General features: G+C 33.7%; 1 long non-coding RNA gene across 1 annotated transcript; it reads right to left on the minus strand.

The window, feature by feature from the left end:
• Positions 1-8,384: 8,384 nt before the first annotated feature.
• On the minus strand, positions 8,385-9,000 carry LOC135265644 (uncharacterized). The gene is made up of 2 exons (XR_010333382.1): positions 8,708-9,000; positions 8,385-8,661 (listed from the first exon to the last, which is right to left on the minus strand). It is a non-coding gene; the product is annotated as an uncharacterized LOC135265644 (long non-coding RNA).
• Positions 9,001-14,988: the final 5,988 nt, after the last annotated feature.

Here is a 14,988-nt window from a genome sequence, read left to right on the forward strand (position 1 = left end):
AAAGAAAAAATATACGAAACCCCAATTCAAAATGTTGGAAGATCTAAAAAATCGTATACGACGTGAATGGAGACCTATTACGCCAGCAACTTTACAACGCGTCCGTCAATCTTTTTTCAATGCATGTGTACGTGCGAACGATCGACAATTTGAGCATCTATTACACTGAATTTTTCAATAAATAAATCGTCTAGTTGGCTTATTTTGATTAACCGTCATTTTAAAGTTTTCAGGTACATAATTTGATTACTAGTTTGAATTAAATTGTATATTGTATCAAGTGTTTAAAGTTTCGTGTATATTTGGTTGCGTTTTTAAAGGTATCAGAAGTACCCTCAATCGCGCCCACTCTGTATATTATTATTTGTACTGAAAATTTGAATAATTGCATCGATGAAGAGTAAAGAGCGAATGAACAAAATAAAATAAGTCGAATAGAAAAACAGAAAAAAAATCGATGTCAAATAATAAATGTATAAAGTAATAATACAGGGCGCCGATTTTATCTGTTCCCGCGTTGAACCCATTATACAATTCAAAGTAAACATTGATTTTTAGAATTTTGGTTTTTAAAATTAACGCATAGTTAACAGTGAACAACTATTGTCACATAACGTTGACTTAGTTGACTTGTTCAAAAATGTATTCCAATTCCGAGAAAAGTGACATAATAATGGCTTTGAGAGCATTCAATTGAAACCGTCGTCTGCGTTGATTGACAGTAATATAAAGAATAACCACCACTGTCAAAAAATGGCCGTTTAGGGGAGCTACAAATCTACGTTCCAATGGAATCTAATTATTTTGGTTTGAACCTTTGCTAAATTTTGTTTGCAAACACAATGTTAATGTATTTTGGATTGTCTACTTTTTGTTGTATTTTTTTTAATAAATGAACTACATAAAAAATTATGAAATTCTATAAGCAAATATGATAGTTACTTATTTTTTAAATATAAAGATTTACATTTGGAGATAAGCTATGACCAAAATTTCCAAATTTTTAAGAGCACAATCAAACATCACATTAACTGTTTATTATTCTTTTAATATTTCAGATCCTTGAGTCTAAATCCTTCACAATTCATTTACAGTTCACAATTTGTTGTATCTAAACAGTTTGCACAGGGTGGTCCACGAGTAATATGAGCCTGAAAAATTTTTTTGAAGCAACCAACATTACATTTCATAGATAACGTGGATAGTAAAATACTTGGTTTATTACATTCAACATAGGAGCACACAGCACTTTAAAATTAATTTAAAAAGTCAAGCCTAGTGTCAAGCCTTGCTGAGTTTGTAATTGAATTTAGTAAAACTTTTGTAGTAAAATGTTTAGCAATGTATGGAGAATATTTGAAAAATGCTTCGTATGCTGCAAATTTATACACGTATAATATACAAATAAACGGGCTCCGAGTGATACAGTTTTCAAACAGGTTGAAAATAGACTGCGGGAAAAATGACCTCCAATTAAAAGAAATAAAAGAAGAGTAGCAACATCAGCTGAAAATGGAGCTACAGTTGTTGCAGTTATTATTAATGAAAATAGGTGGATAGGAAGGAGTTCCGTGTATTCTTGGCTCTCTAGAAGTCCCGATATGACGCCTTTTGATTATTTCGTATGAGGAGTGCTTAAGAAAAAGTTTTATATATAGTGCACCTATTGTTGATCGGAAACATTTAGAAAACCGAATTGTTGGAGAGTGAGCGAATATTGCGTCTAGAACACTTGCTGGTGCGAGAGGATCATTCTTAAGAAGAATTGATACATGATACGGAAACTGTGGTCAGATCTGTGAACACCTTTTAGATGAAGTTTGAACATTTAAATGTAAATCAATTTATTTACGTTTTACTAAATGGAATTCTAAAATTAGAGTAATGTCAATATGACTGATTTAAATTTGTCAAAATGAAAATACGATTACTATGTTTGATTAACAGTGTGAGGAAATTTTATGGGGTGGCCATGAGGCCACAACCGATCAGCTGACTCGTCGTAGCGCTCTCGCGATGTTCATATTTATCGATGAAATGGTCCGTTATAGCGCGTGCATTGGCGTAGTTTACTAGGGGTTTATACAATTAATGTTACCGGTTGATTCGTCAGAAAGGTTACGATTTGTATGTTTTTTTAAAAAGGACTTTAAAGAAGGATTATTTAGTTATCTACAAAATGTGTCGGAGTTCAATCCTATAAACGACAATGTGGAGGAATGGATTCATTCTGTTGAAGAGTATGCCGTCCTTCACCGATGGGACGATAGGGCAACTTGCTACGTGGCCCTTAATAAACTACGAGGATCAGCACAGGTTTGGTATCAGGGGCTTCCCACGAAATTGTTTTCGTGGCCGGAGTGGCGAGACATGATTCTATCCAATTTCAAAACAAAACGCGATCTACACGGGTTTTTAGTTACTATGATCAATTATGTACCGGAGGAAGGTCAGTCGCTTTATGAGTATGTTTATAAAAAGTTGGCTCTTATTCGTAAACTAAAATTACCACTAACCGATGAAGACAAAGTGAATTTGATAATGGGGAGTATACAAGATCAGCAAATTAAATTCGTCGTGGAAACGGCTAACATCAAAAGTCCACAAGAATTAGCAAATCATTTGCGAAATTTACAGACTAATGCACGTGTTAAAACGCCGGTCGCTAGCAGTAGTTTTAAAAATAAACAAACGACTGTGGATTCCAAGAAATATTATACTCAGCATTCCCAACAATCAATGTATCATAGACCTAATAACAATAAATCCCAAAATAGGTCAACTGAAATAAAATCAACGTGTTTTAAATGTGGTGAGGTAGGGCATTTCCAAAGATTTTGCCCGAAAAACAAATCAACACGACCTGGCGGTAAACTAGCGATTGAGCCTAGACACGTTAATTTTATTGGTAATCACAATCAGAGTGCGAAATATTTCAAAATGATTCAAAATGAAAAACAGGAAATAAAATGCTTTGTAGACTTCGATAGTCAGTGTTCTTTAATTACCAAGGCGGCTGTAAAGTTGTTAGAACTTCCACGAATTTCGTCCGGTACCGATATCGTTTTGACTACATTTGGCGGTAATTGCGAGACGCCTAGTGGCGTGGTTCAAGCTGATGTTGTCATTGATGAAATTACACGAACGGTGGAATTTTATATTGTTGATCGTTGTGTAATGGGAGTCGAAATACTTATTGGACAAAATTTTACTGATCGTGACGACATTAACTATACAAAGCGGGGCAATCAATTACAATTTTCTGAAAACGAAAATTATATTGCAATAAATTCGATAGAAGAAACTATTTTAAATGTTGGTGTTGACGACAAAGATAGTATAAATAAATTGTTGTCTCTTGTAAATGAGTTTTCCGACTGCACAACTGATTTTAAAAATTTAGGTGTTACGTCGGCGGTTCAAATGAGCATTACGCTCACATCCTCTGAACCCATTTATCGTAGGCCACGTCAATATTCTGATTTTGAAAGAGAGAAAATTAGAACGATCGTTGATGAATTATTGAGTAACGGAATCATTCGTGAATCAAAATCACCGTACGGTAGCAGTGTTTTGCTGGTCAAAAAGAAAACTGGTGAGTGTAGGCCCTGTATTGATTATAGGCCCTTAAATAAAGTAGCAGTTAAAGATAAATACCCTCTTCCTATGATAGAGGAACAGTTGAGACGCCTCCCGGGGTTCGAATTTTTCACAACTTTGGATCTTTTCTCAGGATACTATCAAGTGCCAATGTCACCTGAATCCATTCCATTGACTGCGTTTGTTACTCAAGACGGTCATTATGAGTTCTTGAGGATGCCGTTCGGGTTGACAAATGCTCCCGCAGTTTTTATGCGGTTAATTAATAATGTGTTGGGTCAATTACGATTCACAAAGGTATTATGTTATATGGATGATGTTTTGATTCCGGCTAAAACAATCGAGGAATCCCTGTCGATTCTCGAAGAGGTTCTTTCACTTTTCAGGGTAAACGGTTTAACTTTGAAATTATCAAAATGTTTCTTTCTTCAAACTACTCTTGATTATTTGGGGTATGAAATCAGTGCTTCCACTATTCGGCCCACTAAGAGAAAGGTTGAATCGGTAAGTGATTTCCCGGTGCCAAATGATGTCCATCAAGTACGACAATTCTTGGGGTTGACTGGTTATTTTCGAAAATTTGTTCCGGATTATGCCGCAAAATCCAGGCCTTTGACCTCATTACTTCGCAAGGAAGCAGTTTGGGAGTGGGGAGAGTCACAAGCAAAATGATTTAATCTTTTAAAAAATTGCTTAACATCGGAGCCTATACTCACTTTGTTTAATCCTGATTTAAAAATCCGATTGTATACTGAGCCGTTTTGGTTTGGCGGGGATTTTGACACAAATTAATGATGAACAAAAAGAGAATGTTATTGGTTATTTTAGTAAACACACTAATGCAGATGAGCAAAAATACCATTCCTTAGAGTTGGAAGCATTGGCAGTTTTGGCACCCATTCGCAGATTTAGACAGTATTTAGGTAGACACTTCACTCTCATTACTGATTGTTCTGCAGTTAAAAATGCGTTTCAGAAAAATGAATTAAATGCACGCATAGGACGTTGGGTTCTTGAATTAAGTGAGTATCAATTTGATGTAGTACATAGAAGTAATGAACAAATGCGACATGTTGACGCATTATCGCGGAATCCAAGTGGAGATAAATTGGGCGTTTTCGTTACTTTAGTTGAAGACGATTGGTTGTTAGCTGTGCAAGAAAATGATTCTGATATTCAAAATATCAAAACGATTTTAAAATCCGGAGGTCGTAAAAATAACAAAGAGACTTTTATCAATTACGCGTTGAAATCCGAAAAAATTTACAAAGTCACTAGTACTGGCCTAAAATGGGTAGCTCCAAAAGCGACACGATTCCAGTTGTTGAGGATGGCTCATGATGATTCGGGACACTTTGCGTTTAATAAAACTTTTGATCTTCTTTCTAATCGATATTGGTTTAAGGGAATGCGGAAATTCGTTCGCAAGTATGTAGATAATTGCCTTAATTGTGCGTATTTCAAAAATCCTGGGGGTAAACGTCAAGGCTATCTTCATCCTATTCATAAGGTTCCTAAACCTTTTCATACTATTCATATCGATCACCTCGGTCCATTTGTTAAATCTAAGTCTGGAAATTCTTATCTATTTGCTGTAATAGATGCCTTTACAAAATTTATTCTTTTATATCCCGTCAAAAGTACAAGTTCAAAATTAGCTATTAAGTCGTTAAAAGATGTAATCAAGGTTTTTGGCGTGCCTCAAAGGATAATAAGTGATAGAGGTACATCATTTACCAGTAATGCGTTCCAAAATTTTTGCAAAGAAATCGGTAGTAACCACCATTTAAACGCAACTGCCTTACCTAGGGGTAACGGTCAGGTAGAAAGATACAACCGGACGATCTTAAATTCGTTGGCAACCATAGGAGCAGATTACGATGACAAAGAGTGGGACATAAATATTAGTAATGTTCAGTTAGGGTTAAATGGAACGATTAATGAAGCGATTGGTGTCACTCCTAGTGAGGCATTAATGGGCTTTCGAGTCGTTTCGCAAGGTTTGTTTGGTGTGAAGAGCGAGAGGTTGTCGATGTTACTGAAATTAGGGAACGAATAATTCAAAAGTCGGAACAGTATCAAGCGAAACAAAAGGTTCGATTTGATGCAAAACGAAGCGAAGGTCGTTCGTATGAGGTTGGAGATTTGGTCCTGGCTCGCATTACGAGCTCTGCAGCGGCGACAGGCAATAGCCAGAAACTACTTCCTAAGTGGAGAGGACCCTATAAGATCTCCCAAAAATTGCAAAACGACCGATTTGAAATCCGGGATATTCCAGGAACCTCTAGATCTAAAATTCATTATGTAGGAGTTGCTGGATTAGAAAATCTGAAACCATGGATTTCATATTAGATTAAAAGAAAAAGACAGTAAACGTAATATTATTTCATGTTTCTATTTTATTCATCCACCATTCATTACGCAGTAATTATTTCGATCTTTTCACTAACCATGGACGATTGGGTACTTGAAAAAAATATATATATTATCAAATTTGTGCGGAATTTATTGTAATATGTATAACAGATTGTTGTTTTGGGTTAAGTCTTGAGTGTTAATTAATGTGTGGCTACTTCACAGAGTATGCTTGAGATGATGATTTTGAAGTTGGTAGTGGTACAGATGGTTGGGCGAATTGTTGAGGAAAAGAAAATCAGAGACAAGGAAGGTCGCAGTCAAGAGAAAAATTGAACAGACTTTTGAGGTTGGTTCGAGGTCCGAATCAATCATGCTATAGTGCCATGCGACCCATCGTTGATGCTGGATCAAGTAGACGACAGTAGCATAGTTTGTGGACATGCTAGATGCTGACAGCATAGTTTGTGGACATGCTTGTTTAGAGTTAAAGGTTGTAAAGGCTGGCCAGCAAGGTAAAGTGGTACCCATGTAGACAATGTGTTTGGAGACACGTCGCTAATATAGTTTGTGGACATATTAGTTGGTAAGTCATGGGTACCCATGTAAATAAACTATTACTAGTATTGTTGTGGGTTATACCAGTTCGTAAGTCACGTTGAGGTGTACACCGATCATACTTAGTGCATGTTTCATTCTATTATTTTATATCACTTGGCCAAGTGTAGTGTAGCTTATGTCTTATTTTATGCTGTTAGATTGTGTCGCACGAGTACCTAAGATGACTATGGATCGACTTTGGAAGGATTTAAAAAAAAAAAAAATTTGTTGGATTTTGCTATTGTGAAACACTATCTTATGTTCGGAAACAGTGTTATTAAAGCAAAACTACAAGTTTCAAAATTGATTCACACTACCGAGTGAGGGACCACTCGGATGTCAGGAAAGGCCGTGTTACGTTGGCACATATTTTGTCGGGAGTTCCCCGAGTTGCTCGAAGAGAGGGGAGCCATTCCAGCCAGCGTCACGGTACTACAGTCGAAAATCAAGTCCGAGTCAGCCGAGATTATCGACTTCAACTAAAAACCGTTGTATTCCTCGGAATAAACATTATTTATGAAATTTAGACTTTTATTATCTTAACAAATTATTGGTCCGTATTTCTATGAGGAAAATTTAAATGGGGAACGTTATTTAAATATTTTGATAAATTATTTGGAACCACAATTAGAAAATCTACCGCTTGAAATTTGGAGAAACCTATGGCTTCAGCACGATGGAGCTCCGCCTCATAACCATAGAATAGTGAGACGTTGGCTGAACGATGCATTTGGTGACAAGTGGATCGGAAGGGGCTCTATTAATGCCTGGCCTGCTCGTAGTCCTGATTTAACACCGTTAGATTACTTTCTATGGGGAGCTGTGAAAGAGCAAGTTTATGCAACACCGTTTGATGATATGGTCGAGTTACAACACAGAATAACACAGGAGTGCATATCAATTGGCCCAGAGGTTCTGGCACGTGTTCGAAATTCATTTTTACATAGGATCGAAGCTTGCGAACAAAGTAATGGTAGTCACATTGAACATCTTTTGTAAACATTTATTAAGTTATATTCTTACTGTTTTCGTTATTATACTTTTGTTATAAAGTGATATACTTTTATTTTTCACGATTTAATATAATTGTCATTATTTCTCTTGACGTTACTTGACAATTTGTCAAATCACAAAGGGCGCAAACTTGGATTCACCGTTTTTCATTAATTTGAACATGGATCCAGGCACAAGTGAAAGATGTATTTTGGATTGCACCTTAATATGTGCCAGGGTCGTCATTTTTACTGAATAACCCTGTATTTGGTAACTTTGTTTTTTTTTTACCTTTTTTATTATAATATGTATTAGTTATTGAAATTGATACTAGCGGGTCAGTGTCTTTTTTCGGAGGGAGGAAGGTGTCACATTAACGAAAATAGACGTATTCATTCTCATACTTAAATTTTAAACTTTTATCCGCCGGATTGGTGTCTTATATTGAACTTATATAATATACGTAAATAAAGAAACAATTTATTATACAAATAAAGAAAAGTTGTTTATTATCTGTGGGTGATAAAGGAATCACGAGCAAATAATGCCAACTTTTCTTTACGTGTATAATACAACGTTTTCTCTTATAATAGGTACACTGAGTAATTTTTGTTAAATTGTTTCACCAATAGAATAAAAAAACTACCAAATAAAATAAAAAGTCACCAAATGGCTACTTTATTCTATCAAATTTTTGTTGTATGGCTTGAATTGAAGAAATGTATTCAGGGTGTTTACGGTCTAGGGGGCTAATTTCAAGTTTGGTCAAAAACAAAAACTTTACCTGGTGATATAAGAGTGTAGAAACAAGATAACGACAAAAAAAACTCAGGGAATTGTTATTTTTAAGAATGTTATTTAACTCCGAAGTACGGTAGAGTTTGAGGGTCTTTGTTAAAATAAAATTTAATTGTTGCAACAAATAAGAACATTGTAACCACGACAGTGAAAAACGTCACTTCATAGTTTTGACAATGTCATCATTTCATTTGGCTTTACTTTATTTTTGATGAAAATTTAAATCCGTTGGTCCTCTGTTGATCACTTGAACCGAAATCGTTTCCAGCAAGTTTGGTTTGTGTTCAGAGGAGGTTTTTCATCTTTATCTCTGAACTACAATTATTGAAATAATGAATTGAGTGTCATGATTAGGACTTACGGCGAAGCACAAGATAATAGTAATTCACGAGAGAAAGGTAGAAAAGTGCCACCTTGGGAGTTGTGGGGAACTAAGACCTTACCTTCCTTACCTTACCTTTCTTCTTTAGTAATAGTAATTGTTGTAGTCGAAGCAGCAGTTCACAAAAAATATGTAAATTTAATGATTTTCTGTTATAATGTGAATTTTCTTACATATATTTTTATAGAGTTTTGGGGTTCTTCCATCACTCATACCATCCCCTTTAAGTTTCAACCCCACGACCGTAAACACCCTGTATAACTAAATGTATTGCTCACCCCAAATCCAAATACGTAATATAAATCCAATTTCTCAATTTGTCCTTTTAAGGCGATATGAAGTTACTTTTTTTATACCCGATTTTGAAACTGACAGTTGTTTATAAAACAACAGACCATAACTAAATGAAATAATGTACCCTAGTAACCACTGTTAGAATAAAGTAGAGTTCCTATATTGGGAGAGTCGAGACAGTGAATGTCAATTTTCGAAATTTTGTTTCATATACGTCCGCTGGAATGTGTAAAAAAACAAATTGGGATAGAAATCAGTGGTGTTACACTTAAAATTTAGCGAAAAGTCAAATAAATTTGTCAAAAAATCATCGACAACACCATCAAGTATCAGAATCGGTTGAATTTGTCAACTTGCCATTGACAGTTAATTATTATCGTTGTCGCATCGTTTTCGAAATTGTTGTCGGTGTTATTCGCAAGCATTTTCCATTCGTTCACTGTGTTTTTGAGTTTTGTGATTTGCGTTTCGTTAGTTTCTGTTTAGTGTCACTTTTTTTTGTTTTGCATTCCGTTAATTTTTGTTTTGAGTTCCTTTTCCATTTGAGCTGGGTTTCGTTAGTTTTTTGAGTCTGCGTTTATTAGTTCTTGTTTTGTGAATTGTATTTTTTGTAATTAAAAATGTCAAAACCTCTAAACAAACAATCACGCCAAATGATTGCTTCACTGCTTGAATACTTAAATACCAAAGAGAGGGATCATCGAGGACCATTTGTGTCTCTAAATGACGTTCAAGACGTAAAGAATAGGTACGTTTTAAAAGCTGCATGTTTTATATGCACATTGTAGCGGTGCAGAGACTCTCAAAGTTAGTCTAAGAACAGTAAACACCATCAACCAAATAGTAAAAACCGAAGGGCCACCAAAGCCTCCAAAAAGAGTACCACTAAGGAAGAGACCCAGTGACAGATATTTCCGATTCTGAAAAATGTGATATTCGGGACTGCCTTTACGATATGGTGGAGAATAGTACGCATTGTTTTACGTACCTATTCGCTTAAATATTTTATGTAAAAATCTATCTAAACTTAAACCTTAAATAATGAAAACAAAATATAAGGGCAAATTTAACATTTTGGGCACTTTTGCAAGGAGCAGCTTACTAAATTTTATTTTACAGGAGTGCATGTTACTGCAAGTTCCTTGTTAGACAATTTAAAGCGAAAAGAATTATTTAATGGATCAGTTAGTTCTTTGAAAAAAATCTTAAATAACATTGGTTTTTTGGATTTAAAAAGAACGATCCACGAAAAAGAATGATGGAGCTACCAAATGTTGTTTTCGCTCGAACGAACTTTCTGCGACAGTTTATATTGAATATGAATTCAGAGGAACATTTAAAATGGAACTGTGTTTATTTAGATGAAACAGGGATATTTGAAAACGGTACTGTGACGAGATCATGGCAAAATGACTCAAAAGTACTAAAGTACTAAAAAATGTAAAGGCGAGGGCAAAAGGTACTGCCTAAGTGTTTATTATATGAATTCCGAACGATTTATGTAAGATATATTGTACTACATGCGGGTAACAAAGATAGATTTATACAAAGAGCTTCTCTGGTATTTTCGTCTAATTCTAAAAACCCAGATTTCCACGGCGAAATGAACAAAGACAACTTTTTACATTGGTTTGAATACCAGCTTTTACACAATTTAGAAGAACCATCGTTAATAATTATGGACAATGCCAGCTACCATAGTACACTGGAAAATAAGTGTCCAAATAGTACTTGGAAAAAAGAACAGATTAGACAATGGCTTCAGGAACATAATATTGAAACTCCATCTTCGTTTCTAAAACCTGACTTGTTGCGCCTAGTTTCAGAGTAATATAAACAAACTTTTACCCTAATTAATCAGTTTTTTGCCGTTTGACATATCTTATGTGGTTTTCTTAATTGATCCACCCTAAAGTTTTTAAGTTGCATTACACCAATGCTAATAGTTTTTTTAATGAAAGAAACAGCATATAATAGATGATAAAAATCAAGTTGGACGGCTAGTATCCTTTTCAACTGGGCAAAAGTGTGTTATTGTTTTACTTATTATTTTAATAATCGTTTTAGAAACAAACCCCCGAAGACCTATGTTGCGGAGAAAATGGCAGAACGATATGGTCATAAAGTGTTACGATTGCCACCATATCACTGCATTTTCAACCCGATTAAGGTAATATGGAAAATTACAAAAACCTATTACTCAAAATATATAGGTAGGGATGGATATGGGGCTGCAAACTCTGTGAAAATGTGGACAGAAGCCCTGGAACATGTAACACCACAAATTTGAAGCAACTCCATTGACCACACAAATAAAATAATCAAACAATGGTGGGAACGTGAATTCCTGTTCGATAGAAATGAGATTGTTTCGATAATAATAAACCTATCAGAAGATTCGGATGATAGTGATACTGTTTTTAGGAACAGTGACTGATAATAATAGAAATTATGGTGGAAATGAAAATAGAAAAGGCAATGCGCTGAGTGATAAACCTTTATCCTTTTTTATCAGTTTGTACTCTAATTATTAAATAATTTATGAACAATGTAAACTAAAGGCCGTTTTATAAAAGCGTCATTAACGTCATTCGCAATTGAATACTTGATTAATAGGTCACGTGACCAAATTAAATCTGCTCTTGCTCACAAAATTAACTTTGAATAGAACATTCAATTTTAATTGAGCATTCTATAAACCGGCCCTAAGAGTTTTAAACGGTACGGTGAAACATACTTGATATTATAACTACAGATTTAAACTAGTGAACTAAAAACTAGTTTATGACTTAGGTATACAATAGAAAGAAAGTAATTATTATTGCAGACATGTCGAAAACTTTACGCTAACATTAGTTTATCTTTAGAGTACTAAGCATTGTTCAAAAAAATTAAATTGTGACCAATATTCAATACCTTACGATTAAACAGCCATCAATGTGCTTGTGTTGATATTAAAAACTAAAGTAATGAGAATTAGCTCTTTTAATCTACTCAAATCTTACAAGTGCCAAAAAATGTTCAAATAATGTTGCACTGGTAATGTGTGTACTATCTGTCACTATGTCAAAAGCTCTATAAATAAAATTACTAAAACATAGCCGTAAACATAACATAAAAATGTAAATTGTAGAACCTTACATGCTGTAAGTATATTACATAATATACAAGTGTCTCAAAATTGACGCCCGTGCTTTGGGAATTTGATTCAGGGGGCCAATACAAATCGAAAGTTATGAGTAAAAAATTTTCCAATTCTTTTTCATTATCGAGTTATTGATAAAAATGTAAATAATAAGCTTTATGCTGTCTTTACAATTATTTGTGCAACATTATTCATTAGTTGATGTTAGCGATGTTAAAATTCAGAAAAGCTCTGTTTAGTGACAAGTATTATTAATTTCCATCGATTTTGTATGTTTAAAATGATATGATACTATAATAGCATTAGTGTATTCGAGATTTTGTAGATATGTTAAAAGCTCGATTATAAGTTAGATGTGTGAATGATGGTAATGTCACTGCTGAGGCTAGGGCATATGCGAAAAGTTTCTCAATCGCATTGTAGTACATTTTGTGACAACAAATATGGTAAATTCGCTTTTAATAAAATTTTATGTTTAAATTTTAAATTTTTGTTTTTTATCAATAACTCGATAACTAAGTCCAATCGGACTAAGTTTCACTCCTAACTTTCAATTTGTTTTAGTTAGTCTCTTGAAACAAATCATAAAAGCACGGGCGTCAATTTTGAGACACCCTGTATAGTGTACTGAGTTCTGGGGCATATACAGCGTGCTCAAAAACTGGAGCACCAACTCAATGGTGTGTGGTAGAGAACTGGTTACATATAAAGGTAAAAATAGTAAAAAAATTCTTTGTATTAAAGTTATTGATAAATAACGGATTTTAGATAAATGATATGTGGCAACGTTGTCTAACAGTCATGATCGCAATAAAATTTGAGCAACAATAAAAATAAATCATTTTCGAAACGGTTTCCTAGAAAATAATTCCCAGTGTTGGCACATCTACACATTGTGTTTTTTTGGATGAATTTTAATTTTTTAAATTAAAAAAACTGTTAAAGTCTAAAAGTAAAATTAAAAATAATTGTTCATCGTTTTGTTACGGAACGATTACCTGGTATGAAACATAAAAACATAAAAAAATAACGAAAACCAAAGAAGTTAATACAATAAGTTTATAGCTCCAGATTTATTAAAATATGACTTTAGGAATTTTTTCAACATTTTTCCTGTAATCTGAACTTGCTTCCCAATAACGTACCACTGAGTTGGTGCGCCAGTTTTTGAGCAGCCTGTAGATAATGTATTGTTTACAGAGTCCATAAATCAGTAAAGCCGAATTAAGCATTCACACAAGAGTGATCTCCTGAGTTCTAGACGGTCAAAATTACAAGTTTGATGTCTATACTTTTGCTTCTGATGGTGAGCTGTGTATGTACAAGTTCAAGGAATTCCAAGGATGTACGGGGATGTACAAGGAAATTATCTTATAAATTGAGACCACTATGCAAGCGCAGAGTTAAAACGCATATGACGCGTGATTTCTAAAGTTCTTGTGTAAATCGATGTTAAAATACTTTCTTAAATAAACCAGTAAAGAAAAAATTAAGAAGGAATTATAATTTATACTTTGTATGTCTTAATAGCAAATAACCTCCTAGACATCCCTGTATTATCAACATCCTTGTGCATACGCCTTAAATTTTCATCCCTTTGTCGTCAGCTACCCTTGCAATAAAATTTTCAATTTTTATTGATTCTTTTATGAATTAGGGGATGTTATTTTTAGAATTTTGAATTTCAATAGTACTTACAACATATTTTATTTCAGGCTAATTTAAACAAAAAACTGGTAAATTATTGTCGTAAAGGAAAAATTCAAAACCAATACCAAGTACTTTTTACCAGCTATTAATTGATATGTCCCTTTGTTAAATTAAATTGGCTTTTGAATTAAAGATTAACGAGACTTTTGATTTTTAAAATAAAATTATTCTTGACTCATAAACCCTTCAACAAAAATTATTTATTTTACCATGCATAGATAAGAAAGGGTTTTTTTCTCATGTATAATAATAATAGTTTATCATACAAGTAAGAAAAGTTCTTCACGAGCAGATAATGCCCACTTTTCTTTACGTGTATGATACGTTTTCTCTTATAAATATAAAAAATTACCAAATAGCTACTTTATTCTATCGAATTTTTGTTGTATGGCTTTAATAAGAAATTTATTAACTGAATGTATTGCTCACCCCAAATCCGGGTTCGTAATGTAAATCTAATTTCTCAATTTTCTCTTTTTAAGGCGATATGAACTACTTTTATACCCGATTTTGACACTGACAATTGTTTATAAAAAAATGAGACCATATCTAAATGAAATAATGTACCATAGTAACCACTTGTAGAATAAAGCATAGTCAATTTTCTTTATAATCAACTGTCTAAGAGCCGTCAGGTTGGCATTATCATAAATAGTAATTTGTTTGAATTAAGGTTGGTATAATTTTTTACTGGCAAATTCAATTTCCAAATTTTTCAAGTCGTCTCCAATTTAAAATACGTATAACAACACATTTTGTTATTTTATACCACGTTTAGACTAACAAATTAACGATTAACACTAACGTTCAATTTTCAAAAATGTCAAATCTGGTGTTCAAAATGTCAAATACAAAATACAGACAGTTTCAAAAGTGGTTGGATATGAACTTTTAGGGTGATATACTCTGGTTTTTATCAGAATTTTGACACTGACAGTTGATTATATAAAAAAATGAACTATACGTATGTGTAGTATGTATACGTATATGTTTCAAATTATAAAGTTATTGGAATGCACGATTTTGTTACGTTTTTTACACGAGAAGACCTTCAATATCATTTTGTGGGTGATTTAAAAAGAGTTGGGAAATATGAAGGGTTCTTGATGAC

Source organism: Tribolium castaneum, chromosome 3 (genome assembly GCF_031307605.1).
Source record: "Tribolium castaneum strain GA2 chromosome 3, icTriCast1.1, whole genome shotgun sequence".
Classification (NCBI taxonomy): domain Eukaryota; kingdom Metazoa; phylum Arthropoda; class Insecta; order Coleoptera; family Tenebrionidae; genus Tribolium; species Tribolium castaneum.